The sequence below is a fragment of the Coenobita brevimanus genome, chromosome 7, assembly GCF_032717465.1.
Source record: "Coenobita brevimanus isolate Jiangsu-jjx chromosome 7, ASM3271746v2, whole genome shotgun sequence".
NCBI lineage: Eukaryota > Metazoa > Arthropoda > Malacostraca > Decapoda > Coenobitidae > Coenobita > Coenobita brevimanus.
The window spans coordinates 36,867,829-36,885,174 of record NC_136960.1 but is presented as its reverse complement, the minus strand read 5'-3'; positions in this window follow the sequence as shown (position 1 = coordinate 36,885,174).

The following is a 17,346-nucleotide window of genomic DNA, read 5'->3' as shown; positions in this document are numbered from 1 at the left end:
ACGTGTTTCACCCTAACATGGCCCAGAGGTTTTTGTCTTTAGGTTAATTTCATGTACCCCACTGGCAGGAAAAGTGACTATGCTACAGCTCTACATTTCCGTTGCACTTCTTCGTGACTAGCGTTATATTCTAGTTTTCTTCTTTTCCTCCAGCTTAGCGTTCTTGATGGAGAGATGGCGGTTTTAAGTTATAGTGAAAAGCACTTTGACTATCCACAGCACTTCTTCGTGACTAGCATCGTATTCTGGCGTTAATCTATTGTTACAACTCAGAATTTAAGAAGTGATGGCAGTTTTAGGACAAGTTAGTCTAAAAAGAGTATAGGCAATCCACAGCACTTCTTCGTGACTAGCAATTGAGCCGAGTTATAAAAAGACCAGACACCATAACACTTCTTCGTGACTAGCAACTTAGAGCAAAGTTAGAGTAAAAAGTTAGTTACAAAAAGGAAGGAATGGTAGGAAAGTTTTTGAATATAAAGAAAACGGGAACCACCGCCCACACGCACCTAACCACCACAACGGACGCCACACCTACTGCACCACCACCACCACCACGTGAGAGAGAGAGAAAGAGAGAGTCTTCAATGTGTGTGTGTGTGTGTGTGTGTGTGTGTGTGTGTGTGTGTGTGTCAGAGAGAGAGTCTAAAATGTGTGTGTGTGTATGTCAGAGAGAGAGAGAGAGAGAGAGAGAGAGAGTCTAAAATGTGTGTGTGTGTGTGTGTGTGTGTGTGTGTGTGTGTGTGTGTGTGTGTTTTACTGGAGTTTCTATTTATCCTCTACCAATGCCTTTAACACTGACCACCTTTTTTCCATATCAATAAAATCGCGTGTAAAAAGCAGTAATAAAATAAAGCAAGGCGTCGGGGAGTGGACAGCCTGACACTGCCTCTTTCCTTTATTGGATTTACCTGCCTTTTTTCCCTTATCCCTTTGTTAGTAAATTTTATCTTTTTGGTTGTAGTACACATTTCTCTCTCTCTCTCTCTCTCTCTCTCTCTCTCTCTCTCTCTCTCTCTCTCTCTCTCTTAGTTCAGTAGATCTTGCATACATTTTTTTTTTTTACCCTTTTTCCGTGTATTGGTTTCCCTTCTTTTTCAGTAATATTAAATCTTTGTATATTAGATTTTTCCTAGTGCAGTCTTTTCCATCTCCTATCCTTGTCTTATTCTAGGTCTCTCTCCGTTGTGGTGTCTGCTCGTGCCTGGCATCCTGTCCTCATACCTCTTGTGTGTTGGTGTCAGTGTTGTGGTTGGATTCGCAGTTTACCAACACCTCATTTGTACACACCCATTGCGGAGGCTTGTGTGTGTGTGTGTGTGTGTGTGTGTGTGTGTGTGTGTGTGTGTGTGTGTGTGAGAGAGAGAGAGAGAGAGAGAGAGAGAGCAGTTCATATCCAGTTTTAACCAAATTTTACCTCAGGGTAGAGGAACAGCTACGGCGTTGTCCTTTTGTGTTTGAGAATAGTAGGTCAGAGGTCAGGGTCACAAGGCTAGGTAGAAGTTTGACCCTGCAATTTGATGTAGACCACACTAGGGGAAGGGTTGAGGGTAATGCAAGAAGGAAGGGGTGTGGTTTTCATAACACTGAATCACAAGGGAAAGTCCTAGTTTGATCCATGCGTCTGCGGGTCAACAAAATGAATCATCAGTTTTTCTTTGACCTCGACCCGACTTGGTGGACGGGTTGACGGGCAGTAGTGAAGTCTCTGGGATTTGAGAGCGATCGGAGTCAAGGTTACGGGGTAGAGTTAAATGTTTGGCCTTCATCCTTGCATTAAAGAAGAAAAACAGTGGCGAGGCGTGGGTATTGCACTCCCTCAATGCCCCTTGTTTGGATTGTGTTACTGGTATCTTCTCACGATGATATTATGCTTTTTGAACTGGGTGGTTAGATGCAGCCTTCGTTAACTCTGTCCTCTTCATGCCACACCCCTGTACCATCCCCTGCCATCAGTGGTAGTGTAAATGTCCCTCCATGCCACACCCCTGTACCATCCCCTGCCACCAGTGAATGTAAATGTCCTCTGCCTAAAAAACCTTAACCGAATTTTCTCTAGTTTGGAAATTTCGTGACAAATCTTCCTCGGCGATTTATTTTGCCTTATTTTCCCCTTTATGTAACGTAGAGTAACTTTGTAGATATTGTGAAGCTTTGAATGAACGTTTGTCTGTCTGCTTATACCCAGATCCCTTAATCACATAAGCGGTTGCCACAAAAACAAATCGCCTCCATGTCACCCTGTCCTTCCCCATCAGGTTGCCCTTTCTCCAACTCATATCCCCTGTCTCATAGTATCTCTCCACTCCTTCCTTCCATCTCATCCTCGGTCTTCCTCTCTCTCATGTATCTCTACACCCCATCCCACCCCCTCATCCTTGGTTCCCCCCCTCTCTCATATATCTCTCCATCCCTCCCTCTCATAATATATCTGCATCCTATCCCACCCTCGCATCCCCTGTCTCCTCCCTTATATATCTCTCCACCCCATAGCACCCTCTCATCCTCGGGCTTCCCCTCCACCTTGCTCACACACTCTTCCAGTCAGTCTTCCATTCTCCATCCCCTCCACATAACCAAACGTCTTTCTGTCTGTCTATACCCAGACGCCATAGTCCCGTAAGTGGTGGTGGTTTGTCTCTGAGTTAGTGGATTTACGGGGAGGGGCACTAACCCTCCGCCAACCCACTTGTTGACACTTAGGGAACACGTGTGGGTTGGTTATATGGTTACCACCCAGCGTTGTAAATGATTTCCCGGCTTACAGGAAACCAATAGGCATGTTAGTCAGTGTAAAGCCACCTGAATTGAAAGAAGAGTAGTAAAAAGTGACTGGGAGGATGGGAGAAATAGGAAGAGAGAACGGCAGACACAGAAAAAGAATGATGAGGTGAAAGAAGAAGTAGGCAGCACTACATCAAGTGAGTGGATGATGGTCGCCGCCGCCTACCACGTATGACCAAACTTAGTAGAGAATATTAAGATGTGCAAAATAAAATCACCCAGATAGAAGTACAGCGGAGTCTACCATGCCAAAGTCAGTGCATCTCTTTGTCTCGTAGACTCTTAGCAGTAGTTTTATTTTTATTTATTTTCTCTCTGTTCGTTTCCTTGTACTTTTGAGCATCGTGTTTTTGGCGTCTCGTGTGGTGTTGTGTGGTAATTTCTTGGCTTCACTCTCCTGCGTATGTGGTTAATGGATTTGGTTGTTTTGCGGGGTTGAACGAGTGTGTGTGTTGTGGTGCAGGGAGGGAGAGGAGGGATGTGTGGAGAGCAAGGCAGAGGTGTGTGTGTGTGTGAGAGAGAGAGAGAGGTTATTTGTGATGTATGTGGGATGTAACAGTGTAATATAAGACACTAGTACAGTTTAAGAGGCAGAGGTATGTGTGTGTGTGTGTGTGTGTGTGTGTGTGTGTGTGTGAGAGAGAGAGAGAGAGAGAGAGAGAGGTTATTCTGTAATGTATGTGGGACGTAACAGTGTAATATAAGACAACACTACAATTTAACGATGTGGTATAACTCTCTCTCGCTCCATTTTCTTCCATGTGTACCTCTTCCTCCGGCTCCATGTCTTTGTGTACCTCTTCCTCTGCTACCTCTTCCTCTGCCTCCATCTCTTGAACCTTTTCCTCTGGCTCCATCTCTTTGTGTACCTCTTCCTCTGGCACCACCTCTTTGTGTACCTCTTCCTCTGGCTCCATCTCTTTGTGTACCTCTTCCTCTGGCACCACCTCTTTGTGTACCTCTTCCTCTGGCTCCATCTCTTTGTGTACCTCTTCCTCTGGCTCCATCTCTTTGTGTACCTCTTCCTCTGGCTCCATCTCTTTGTGTACCTCTTCCTCTGGCACCACCTCTTTGTGTACCTCTTCCTCTGGCTCCATCTCTTTGTGTACCTCTTCCTCTGGCACCACCTCTTTGTGTACCTCTTCCTCTGGCACCACCTCTTTGTGTACCTCTTCCTCTGGCTCCATCTCTTTGTGTACCTCTTCCTCTGGCACCACCTCTTTGTGTACCTCTTCCTCTGGCACCACCTCTCTGTGTACCTCTTCCTCTGCCTTCATCTCTCTGTGTACCTCTTCCTCTGCCTCCATCTCTCTGTGTACCTCATTCTGTGGCTCCATCTCTCTGTGTACCTCATTCTGTGGCTCCATCTCTCTGTGTACCTCATTCTGTGGCTCCATCTCTCTGTGTACCTCATTCTGTGGCTCCATCTCCGGGTTGGCTAATATTTTCACCTTCCCTCTGAGTCCACTGCCGCCCCCATGGGTAAGTCTGGCGCCTGAGTGGTCCAGTAGTCTTGTACCGGCCATCCCCAAGGTCTCTCTCTCTCTCTCTCACACACACACACACACACACACACACACACACACACACACACACACACACACACACACACACACACACACACACACGTCGTCCAAGGAGTAAGACACTATCACCTAATAAGTTTTCACATGGAATTTATATCGCTTTAATATCGACATAGTTTGCATGAATAGAATCACGAGAATTTTAATATGCCTCCTTTCTTACTTTCTTTCTTTCTCTCCCCTCTTCCTATTTCTATCTCTCTCTTCCTCTTTTTCGCTTCTTTCTTTCCCTCCACTCTCTTCCTCTCCCTTTCCCTCTACTCCCTCCCTCTCTTTCTCTCCCCTCTTCCTGTTTCTTTCTTCCTTTCTTTCGCTTCTTTCTTTCCCTCCACTCTCTTCCTCTCCCTTTCCCTCTACTCTCTCTCTCTCTCTCTGTCTCTCCATTCTTCCCCCTCCTCTTCCCTTCCTCCTATGCTACCTTTATCTAACTTTTATATCACATTCTTCCCTCTCCTTCCCGTCTCCCACCTCTCCGCACACACACACACACACACACACACACACACACACACACACACACACACACACACACACACACACACACACACACACACACACACACACACACACCGCTCGCTGGTGCAGTGGTAACGTTCTCGCTTGCCAACTGGTGGACGGGAGTTCGAGCCTCGCTCAGGTTGCGAAAAAGTTTCACTGACGAAGTGGGTGGTTGCTGTCTCCCTTGAGCAAGGGGACGGGTGTGTGCGTGTGTGAAGGTCACAGCCTTGCCCTTAGATCGGACTATATTAGCTCTCAGCTCCCTTCCGGGAGGGTAAAAGCTGACGATCACGACCATCAAGTGATCCTGACCGACCCGGTGAATTACACACACACACACACTCTCTCTCTCTCTCTCTCTCTCTCTCTCTCTCTCTCTCTCTCTCCAATGACGCGACATTCTTGAAAGTAGTTTGTTTATCTCCACAAGGGATCAAAGAAAAGGAAACACAGGCACAAATGAGAGAGAGGAGAGAGGAATCTGGATTTTTAACCTCATGTCTTTACCCAGTAATATACTCTCACCGAGGCCAGACAACATTAGGGCGCGTCCACACCAAGTACCTGCTGGTGTAGGCGGGAATTTCATATCATAGTAAGTCATATAAGTGGCCCCACTGGACGCAGGCGGGTGCGGGGGAGAATTTCTAAGGGTTAAATCGATGCAGTACCCTCGCCGCACCAGCAAGCCTTTGGTGTGGAGGCGCCTTACTCAGCTTAGGAAAGAGTCCATGGACCCCTTGTCTCAATAAAGGACCTCCTAAACTGCGTAAACGTCTCCTGATACCTATACGCTGTTCACTTTAACTAGGCGTAAAACTACCATCTCGCCATCTTGAGTTCTAAGTTGTAATAAGTATATAAATAAATAACATTAGATATGGTGTTAATCCTACAAGACGTTCTACGGAAAGGATATTGGGCCACAGTACAGGCCGGTATTATATTCCGCCACTAAGACACGGGAAAGAAGCTGCGGAAGGAACAATATCATCCCATAATGAAAATGAATGAACTACAGAACAAAACGCAAAGCACGTTATGGTTGCTGCTGCTCTTGCTGCTAAATCCCGGTTTGTCTACCCGAGCAGACCTGTCGACCACAGGTAAGGAGCTGGTCCTGTGGCGTCGTCCAGCAGTTATAGTACAGGACACTCGTATGCACCAAATAGGGATATGGCGCCCCTACATGGTAGGCAGCGTCTTTGTAGAGTTGGACCCATGTCATTCCCGCGATGAAGTGCTGGGAAATACGAGTTTGGCTTTCGGAGGGACGCCGCAGCTGCTTCACGCAGAGTGCACCCAGCCACCACGCGTAGGCTCCTCGTCCTCGGCCGTCGTGGTGGTGAATGTGTTACGGTGGTGAAGGGATGATGATGAAAAAAAGAGGGAATTCCCCGCCCTGACCCACATACAGCACGTACCGGCATTTGTTCGTCCTGCCATCGAACCCAGGAAGTTACGGTACGGTGTGTGTGTGTGTGTGTGTGTGTGTTTGAGGGGTGTAGTAAGAGTGTGTGGATGCGTGGGGTAGAGAATGTGTGGGATGAGGGTTAAGATGTGGTGGGGTGTGAGATGAGGGTTAGGAAGTGTATATAGTGAGGGTGTGAGGTGTGGAATGTGTGGGTTAAGGGTGTGTAGGGGTGAAGGTATGATTAAGGCTGTGAGGGAGGGAAGTGGGTGGAAGTAATTGAGTGAAATGATGTCAAGCAGGAGAGTTGTGTTTTGTAATAAGGACGCTGTATAAACACAGCATAGACAGTAACAGAACCACGCCACATGCTGAAATATACAAACAGTGAGGGTGTTGGGGACCTGCTTGTCTAATACCATCACTTGCCTTTTGCACAGACAAAACACGTATCAAGGAGCCTCGTTTATTCTAGAGAACATTGAGTAAAGTCGTGGGAAGGAAGCAACAATTCAACAACAGCAACAACCACGTCAAAGGTGTGGAGTGCTTGGTTTGCCCAGCCATCATCCAAACCTTTCTTTTGCCTCATCAGGAGCGTAGGGGCCCAGGTCTAGGCTACCCAGTCCCGAAGTCAAGGGTGACCAGTCTCACACGTCGCTGAGTGGCATAATTTGAGCAGTAAACCCCAGCCACCCCTCAGATGGAAGCCCTTAAAGACTTCATTCGATTGGAGCGCCTTGACCCACCAGACTACCAGGCGTCATTTGGTTGCATGGTTACCACCCAGCGTAGTAAATGGTTTCCAGGGTTACAGGAAATCATTTGGCATGTCACCCAGTGTTGAGTCACAGGGGTAGCACTACATCGAGTGAGTGGATGATGGGCACCCACACGTACCATATGAAATGTCATGTGATAAGATAAACTGGTGAGTGAGAGGTGTCAAGGAGCTTGCTAAGCCCTCGAGGACGCAGGCCATGTGGTGACGGTGCCAGCCAACTGTGGCATAGCCGGAAGTGGTGAAAAAATGTGGGGGGGGGGCCGGCATTCGGGCTGAGAGTGATGATCTGCCGACGCGATTCCTGTACTGACAAAACACGGGGGAATTTATTTATGTATTTATTTTTTTTTATCACGTTATACTATAGTTCTGTCACTTCAACTTGACTAGATGTTCGTCCTTTTGCGGGAGGGGGAGAGAGAGAGAGAGAGAGAGGGAGAGAGAGAGAGACAGACAGACAGACAGACAGACAGACAGAGTTCTCCGTCTCTCCTTTGCATAGCACTTCTTTGTGACCAGCATCATATTCTCGTGCTAATCCATTCCTCCAGCTCAGCATTCAGGATGGAGAGATGGTAATTTTAGGCCACGTTAGAGTCAGAGGAGTGTAGGATCGATGGATTAATTAAATATTGTGTAGTATTAGCCGTGCAGTGAAATGGCGGGGGACAGGGCGACATGGAGGCGATTTGTTTGTGGCCACCCCGTACGGGATTAAGGCGTCTGGCAGTAGATAGATATTAGCCATGCCACGGGTACCTACGCCGTACAAGGAATACCTGCGTAGATGAGTTAATTACGTCTTGAGGCACAGGTAGATCGGCAGGTAAAGAGGACCAATTTTCCCCCATTCTCTCTCACTTCACATGGCTCAAAATCCCTTAATAGCACTTCTTCGTGACTAGCTTGAGACGCAGGTAGGTACGCAGGAAAATGAGAGCTGTGCGTACTGACTTCCTTGTCCTTCGTCTTGGTGTTAGAATAATTAGATGCGTAAGAGGTATGTAACGTCAGCTGCACACACACACACACACACACACACACACACACACACACTCTCTCTCTCTCTCTCTCTCTCTCTCTCTCTCACTCCATCCTTTTCCCAGCACTTCTTCGTGACTAGGCCCATTTCCTTCTAACCTGACTTACAATACCCCTCTCTCCATCTTGAATGCTGAGTTATAGATTAACACTATAATATGGTGCTAGTCACGAAGAAGTGCTACGGAGTGAATATTGAGCCATACCATTGTCTTATTCCGTAGTTGCAAGGCAGAATGAGACAATATTACGGCTCTGCATCCACTCTATAACACTTCTTCGTGACTAGCATCATATTCTAGTGTCAATCTATCGTTATATTTCGGAATTGATGATACAGTATATTGTTTTGCCCATTTGAAGTGAACAGACTATAGATTTTCCAACAGAGAGAGAGAGAGCGCTATGTGGATGAATGATTGCAGTTTTTTGTGTGTACTTTTGTGTCTGTGTATGTGTTTGTGTACGTGTGTGTGTCAGAATGTATGTATGTACGTGAGAATGTGTAATGGAATGTGTGCGTAGATGAATGGGGTTATGTGTGTGTGTGTGTGTGTGTGTGTGTGTGTGTGTGTGTGTGTGCGCGTGTGCGTGCCCTGTTGAGTGCCAAGAGTAACTGGTTTTCCCCAAGTTAGTGCCAAGAGAGAGAGAGAGAGAGAGAGAGGAAAAAAAAAAATCCCATCACCTACTCTTTATCGATATATTTCTGCCAATTTGACTTTCTCATGCTTGGGATAACTCTTGTATGTGATAGCATGATAAAACACAGGAGAACAGTATGTGAAGGAAGAACAGTTTATGTGACTGCCATATAGAACAGAAGAACAGTATGTGAAGGAAGAACAGTTATGTGATAGCGGTATAGAACACAAGAACAGTATGAGAAGAACAGTTTATGATAGCAATATAGGACACACAAGAAGAGTATGTGACGGAAGAACAGTTTATGAGGGCAGTATAGAACACAAGAACAGTATGTAAGGGAAGAACAGTTTATATGAGAGCAGTATAGAACACAAGAACAGTATGTGACGGAAGAACAGTTTATATGAGAGCAGTATAGAACACAAGAACAGTATGTGAGGGAAGAACAGTTTATGTGATAGCAGTATAGAACACAAGAACAGTATGTGATGAAAGAACAGTTTATTCCCAAAGAAGGGTGACCACTCCCAACCCTCTAACTATCGTCCAATTGCTTTAACATCCTGTATTTCAAAAGTTCTCTAGTCAGTTCTTAATAGAAAAATTTTAAAGCATCTTTCCTATTACAACCTTCTTTCTGGTCGCCAGTACGGGTTCCGTCAGGGACGCTCCACTGGCGATCTTCTCACTTACTTTTCAGACTCCTGATCATCCTCCTTTCGGGACTTTGGCGAAAGCTTTGCCATTGCACTTGACATCTCAAAGGCATTCGATCGAGTCTGGCATAAATCTTTAATTTCTAAACTGCCCTCTAACGGTTTCTATCCTTCTATCTGTGCCTTCATCTCTAGCTTCCTTTCTGGTCGTTCTGTAGCCGCTGTTGTAGACGGCCATCGTTCTTCTCCTAGAACTATCAACAGTGGTGTTCCTCAGGGCTCTGTCCTATCACCAACTCTCTTCCTTTTTGTTCATCAATGACCTTCTAAGCTGTACATCTAACCCTATCCACTCTTCACCTTTCTATTCGGTTCCCGCAACGTCCATCTCAGCAGTTACTTCAACAAACAAGGGATGAGGCTATGGCACACCTAATGTCTGACTTGGCTCGTATCTCTGACTGGGGTAAAAATAATATGGTTGTTTTTAATGAATCAAAGACTCAGTTCTTCCACCTATCAACCCGACAAAATCTTCCACAGGTATACCCACTAATGTTTAATAATATTCAGCATAATCCTGCATCATCCTTGAACATGCTTGGGGTTTCATTTACTCGGGACTTATCTTGGAAAGATCATATTATATCTCTTGTAAAATCTGCTTCTAAGAGATTAGGTGTGCTAAGCTGACTCCGTTCCTTCTTTACCCCTGCACAACTGTTGACTCTATACACGGGTTTTATCTGCCCCTGTGTGGCGTACAATTCTCATGTGTGGGGAGGCTCCCCACATACAGCTCTTCTCAATAGGGTGGAGTCAAAGGTTTTTCGTCTCATTAACTCTCCTCCTCTAACTGACTCCCTGCAACCTCTGTGTCTTCGCCGCACTGTTGCATCTTTATCTCTTTTTCTATCGCAACTTCAATGGTTATTGCTCCTCTGAACTGTCTGCATGCATTCCTCCACCTCTACGACGGGCGCGTAGCACCCGTCTAGCAGCAAACTCTCATCCCTTTTCTGTCCAACTCTCTCGCAGTCCTTCATTTATGCAACAGGTCAGCTATGGATCTGTCTCCCTCTGTCTGTATTTCCTGCTTCCTGTGATCTCCAGTCTTTCAAACGCAGTGTGTCTAGGCATCTCGAAATGATCGGATCTTGAATTTGGCTCTCTTGCATCTTGTTTTTCTCTTGGAAGGAACATTAATTGCGGGCTCCTGGCCTTTCATTCCTTCTTCCTCGCAAAAAAAAAAAAAATGATAGCAATATAAACACAAGAACAGTATGTGAAGGAAGAACAGTTTATGTGATAGCAGTATAGAACACAAGAACAGTATGTGAAGGAAGAACAGTTTATGTGATAGCAGTATAGAACACAAGAACAGTATGTGAAGGAAGAACAGTTTATGTGATAGCAGTATAGAACACAAGAACAGTATGTGAAGGAAGAACAGTTTATGTGATAGCAGTATAGAACACAAGAACAGTATGTGAAGGAAGAACAGTTTATGTGATAGCAGTATAGAACACAAGAACAGTATGTGAAGGAAGAACAGTTTATGTGATAGCAGTATAGAACACAAGAACAGTATGTGAAGGAAGAACAGTTTATGTGATAGCAGTATAGAACACAAGAACAGTATGTGAAGGAAGAACAGTTTATGTGATAGCAGTATAGAACACAAGAACAGTATGTGAAGGAAGAACAGTTAATGTGATAGCAATACATAACAGAAGAGCAGTATGAAGAAGGATGACGTACGTGGAGAAATGTTAGGCAGGGAAATCCAAACAGAGGCTGGTACGGGATGGATTGGCGGAGAAATTTTTGCGTGTGCTAGTGTAACGCCACGAATAGATAGATAGATAAAGAAATAGATAAAGAGATAATTAGATAGGTAGGTGGATAGATAGATAAGATATAAATAGATAGATAGGTGGATAGATAGATAAAGAAATAAGTAGATAGGTAGGTGGAGAGATAGATAGGTAAATAAAATGATTAAAAAAAATTAAATCCGTGATAGATAGTTTTATAGCGAGTGTTGTTTGTGTTCACGATTTTTTAGACAAATGAATAGATAAATAGATAGATGGGTAGATAAATAATGATGAAAATAAATCTTCGCCCAAAAATCGATGGTTTTATAGCGATTTTGAATGTATATATTTATTTTTTTTCACCGGCAAATATTTTCGAAAGTATTGTATATATCACGCGTTATAAAATTTCTGTTTAATCCTTTCAATCCAATTACGTACTTCCTTGTTTTATTTTTCCTCTCTGCGGGCGATTTACCGTAATTTGGGAAGACTGTGTAGTAATTCAGGGGTTGGTAAGGACTGCGGGTAACTCCAATTCGAAAAAGAAAAATGAAAAACTGAATATAGTCGCTTGGAGGAATAAAGAAAAAAAGACGACACTCGAATTTATACACTAATATTTACCCGTCCTCGTCCCAGGAGGGGCTCTGGGACGGGCGTTGTTTTCACTCGGTTTGTCTGTTTGTCTGTCTGTCTGTCTGTTAACTTTACTCGAAAACTGCTGGTGCGATTTTCACTAATATTACAGGGATGATGGATCTTCTGATCACCTAATTAAATTTTCAGCCAAATTGAGCCAAGGCCCAGGCTGTAGGCCCCCCCCCCCCCCCAAAAAAAAAAAAGGGGGACGGGTAATTTTTTTTTTCGCCATAACTCCTTTCCAATTCGTCATATCGACATGAAACCAAAACCTAAATGTGCATCTTTCAAATCTACATCTTATAACATGCCTTATTACATGGGGGGGGGTCACCCCCCAGTTAGCGGTAGGGGGGTCAGTGTCAGGTGGGTCGGACTTACAATTTCAAATGGGCATAAAATCGTCATTTTTCACCCAATTTACTCCAAATTTGATATGTGACATCTTTGACTAGATATCCTGTTGTATTTATACGTCAGCACTAAAATGACTGCCGGGGACGGGTTTGCTGTGCCTTGGACCGTGTCTTGTTTCGTTATTTATTGCATATATATAGTTATTTGTTTATTTCGTTAAGTCTGTTTTACCATGCCAACCACCAAATGATTTTATTCAGTTTGAGAGAGAGAGAGAGAGAGAGAGAGAGAGAGGGATTAACAAGTGCTCAAACAACAACAACAACAAAATCCCACGTGGGTTACATAGACCTTGTGTAAAACAGAAGAAAGAGAACCAAGAGAGAGAGAGAGAGAGAGAGAGAGAGAGAGAGATTCTTTAACCCTATCCTCTTTACTTCCATAATCTCTCTCTCTCTCTCTCTCTCTCTCTCTCTCTCTCTCTCAGTCACCATGTTACCAATCCAGCAAGTAACCCTGCAGTTAAAACTAGCTCTAATCCCACCAGCTTTCTCTCTCTCACTCACAATATAAACATCCCAAGTGTGTGAGAAAATAGCGATAACTTTAACTGAGGGGTAAAATCTCAGTATAGCCAGATAAATAAAAAAAACGTAGGCAAGATGTAAGGGTATGTTTGGGTATGGAGTCTGGTAACACTGCAGGGTGCCAGGCTGGAGTTGGCCACGTGAGATAGCTCTAGTTCTGCCTGTGGCTCCCTCTCTCTCTCACTCACTCTCTCTCACTCGCTCACACCCGCCGCCAACAAGAGGAAGGATACAGTGATTATAAAAGTTTTTCTCTGGTGCGGTGATGTGTGGTATTGTGTTAAATTTTTCTCACTTTCTCGTTCTCTCGCTTACATTCGCTCACCGACTCACTCAAGCTCACTCTCTCTTACTGTCTCGTATTTTCAGACTTACATGCTAACACTTACTTTCTTTCACTCGCTCATTTTCTTACTCACTCACTCACTCACTCCCACTTATCCTCACTTTCATCTCTTACTTCCATACTCCAACACTCTTTCATATTCGCTTTAACTCTCTCTCTCTCTCTCTCTCTCTCTCTCTCTCTCTCTCTCTCTCTCTCTCTCTCTCTCTCTCTCTCTCGTACTCTTGATCTCGCTCACATTCTCTTTAATTCTGTAGCTCCTCACATTCTCGCTCATTCACTCTCACTCTCTCTCATTTGCTTTCTTTCTCTCTCGCTTTCTTTTCCACTCACTCACCTTCAGCAGTATAAGTGGTAGTAAACTAGTAATAAAGGCGAATTAAATACATTCTCTCTCTCTCTCTCTCTCTCTCTCTCTCTCTCTCTCTCTCATTCAAGTCACAAGTAACAGATAATACAAGGAAGAGGAAGCAAGCTCTAATCTCACTGTCTCACCTCACTGTTCTCTCCAAATCAACCTCCTCATCCCAAAGCCTTAACCCCTTCAGTACCGGAGTGGTGGTGGAGAGGGGCGCCTTCACGTGGTGGCACTAATATACCCAGTCGGCTCCACTGCCTGGGTACACACACGTCCCTCACCCCCCTCCCTATCCCCCAAAAGGAGGGCGATGGACTGCAGGGTGAGGGAACTTCAGCCTGCAGTCCACTGGGTTCACCTTTCACCTGAACCTGAGATACAACAACAACAACTACAACTACTACTACTACTGCCACCACCACCTTACTCAATGAATCAGTCACTCATACACTCACTCATTTACACGTATTCACTCCCTCCCTCTCTCACTCACTCACACTCACTCACTCATAGCCTATCACTCTCACTCTCTCACAGTCACCCACACCCTCTCACTAACTTTAACTCGTGTTCTCGTGTACTTAGAAGGCTCCCTAATGCGTTCTTTTCTGCTCATTGCTTTATGTGTGTCACCTTAACCCCTTAATGGACTCAGTCATACACCACCGTTTTAGCAAGTGTGTGTGTGTGTGTGTGTGTGTGTGTGTGTGTGTGTGTGTGTGTGTGTGTGAGAGAGAGAGAGAGACCAGACATTCATTAACATTAAATTTAATAATAAGGCCTTTTCTCGTGTTATTGTAATTCTCTCTCTCTCTCTCTCTCTCTCTCTCTCTCTCTCATTTTCAGTGTTTCCCTCACATTTTCACTCCTCGGTCATTTTCACTAACTTTCCCTCATGTTCACGTTCCTCATTTTGACTCACTTTCCCTCTCATTTCCACTCATTCACTTTCCTTCTCATTTCCACTCACTTTCCTTCTCATTTCCACTCACTTTCCCTCTCATTTCCACTCACATTCACTTTCCCTCTCATTTCCACTCACTTTCACTTTCCTTCTCATTTCCACTCACTTTCACTTTCCTTCTCATTTCCACTCACTTTCACTTTCCTTCTCATTTCCACTCACTTTCACTCCCTCATTTGCACTTACTTTCCCTCATTTCCACTCACTTTCACTTTCCCTCTCATTTGCACTCACTTTCACTTTCCCTCTCATTTGCACTCACTTTCACTTTCCCTCATTTCCACTCACTTTCACTTTCCCTCTCATTTGCACTCACTTTCACTTTCCCTCTCATTTGCACTCACTTTCACTTTCCCTCTCATTTGCACTCACTTTCACTTTCCCTCTCATTTGCACTCACTTTCACTTTCCCTCTCATTTGCACTCACTTTCACTTTCCCTCTCATTTGCACTCACTTTCACTTTCCCTCTCATTTGCACTCACTTTCACTTTCCCTCTCATTTGCACTCACTTTCACTTTCCCTCTCATTTGCACTCACTTTCACTTTCCCTCTCATTTCCACTCACTTTCACTTTCCCTCATTTGCACTCACTTTCACTTTCCCTCTCATTTGCACTCACTTTCACTTTCCCTCTCATTTGCACTCACTTTCACTTTCCCTCTCATTTGCACTCACTTTCACTTTCCCTCTCATTTGCACTCACTTTCACTTTCCCTCTCATTTCCACTCACTTTCACTTTCCCTCATTTGCACTCATTCACTTTCCCTCTCATTTGCACTCACTTTCACTTTCCCTCTCATTTGCACTCACTTTCACTTTCCCTCTCATTTGCACTCACTTTCACTTTCCCTCTCATTTGCACTCACTTTCACTTTCCCTCTCATTTGCACTCACTTTCACTTTCCCTCATTTGCACTCACTTTCACTTTCCCTCTCATTTGCACTCACTTTCACTTTCCCTCTCATTTGCACTCACTTTCACTTTCCCTCTCATTTGCACTCACTTTCACTTTCCCTCATTTGCACTCACTTTCACTTTCCCTCTCATTTGCACTCACTTTCCCTCTCAATTTGACTCACTTTCCCTCACTTTCACTTTTTCATTTTCACTCACCTTCCCTCATTTTCACTTCCCTCTCATTTTCGCTCACTTCGGCTGTAGGTAGACTCAGGCAACTCAGTCCTTACATAAGAGTGACAAAACGCACTGGGTAAGCCTGACATACCACCTGCCTCTGTGTCCACCTGTGCCAAGAACTCATTAGCACGGACAGGTGTGGCAGGGCAGGTGTAGCACGTGTTAGGGCAGGTGTGGCACGTGACAGGGCAGGTGTAGCACGTGGTGGAACAGGTGGAACACGTTAGAGCAGGTGTAGTACGGACAGGCATAGCACGTGACAGGGTAGGTGTAGTGCGTGTTAGGGCAGGTGTAGCACGTGTTAGGGCAGGTGTAGTGCGTGGCCGGGCAGGTGTAGCACGTGGCAGGGCAGGTGTGGAGGCCGGAAGAGGAAGAAACAACAATTAGATTTGATGCTTCTAGCCTTCACGTGTAATTACCCTGCTTGTGCCCTTATGTTACCTGGTGACGGTGGTCGTTTTGTATGGGTATGTTTACGTCACCTACTGTACTCTGTTCACTTCACTGACCTTATAGTTGCCTTCTCTCCTAATTCATTGATGAGCTGAGAAGAGGTACACTAGAGTATGATGCTAGTCACGAAGAAGTTTTAGGGGAAGGATGTAGAGCCATGGTATTGTCTTGTCATTGAGTTACGGGCAAAAAGGTAAAAAAAATATATAATAGCAGTAATGGTAGTAGCAGTAATAATAATAATGATAATAATAATAATAATAATAATAATAATAATAATAACAACAACAATAACTAATACCTCCGCCTACATTTCATTCATTTTATCTAAGCTGAGATTTTCCTTATACAGTCTCTTTCCATTAACTTAGTGTCAGAATATAATAATACTAATCTACATTCTCTCCATAACACTTCTTCGTGACTAGCAGGGCATTCTGTTGTAAATTTCGTGTTACAACTCAGTGTTCAAGATATGATAGTTTTGCGCCAAGTTAAAGTGGTCGGAGTATAGTTCGTGTGTTATAATCCTGTACACTATTTTAACCTGACCGAAGTGGACTATTCACACACACACACACACACACAAAGCCTGGATCCATGAAATTCGTTAAGCCATACGTATATTTTGGCAACGAGTCTCCTTGGTTACTAGTTAGATCGACCCTCAGATCTTGATTATATACAGTAGGTAGTGGCGATCATCATCCACTCACTTGATACAGTGTTACCTACTTCTTCCTTCACTTTTATCTTGTGTGTGTGTGTGTGTGTGTGTGTGTGTGTGTGTGTGTGTGTGTGTGTGTGTGTGTGTGCCTTCCTCACTTCCTAATTCTCCCATCCTTCCTGTCACTTTTAATTCCTCATCTTTCCACTATAGGTGAATACACACTGAGTGACGAGCCTGGTAGTTTCCTGTAACCCAGGAAACCATTTACAACGCTGGGTGGTAGCCATATAACCAGATAACTGGGTAGTGTAGAGCCTACTATGGTGCCCTTGTTAAGTGGGTGAGACGCAAATGCTGCGTCCAACTGGAACCAAACCCCCATACTCTTTCCCGCACCTCGCTTTGACGAAGAACTGCCCACCGTAGGAGTACATCGGTTCACTGCGCGGAACAACCCAGCAGGGGCGGTTGCTTGCCTGCAGTTGATGGATGTGCTCGGCCAGACAACGGGCTTACTCAACAACCCTCAGATCTGACAACACCTGGCCATCATCTGAGCTGTAAGGAGTTGGGTATCTTGGCTAGGTTCAAGGAGACCCAGG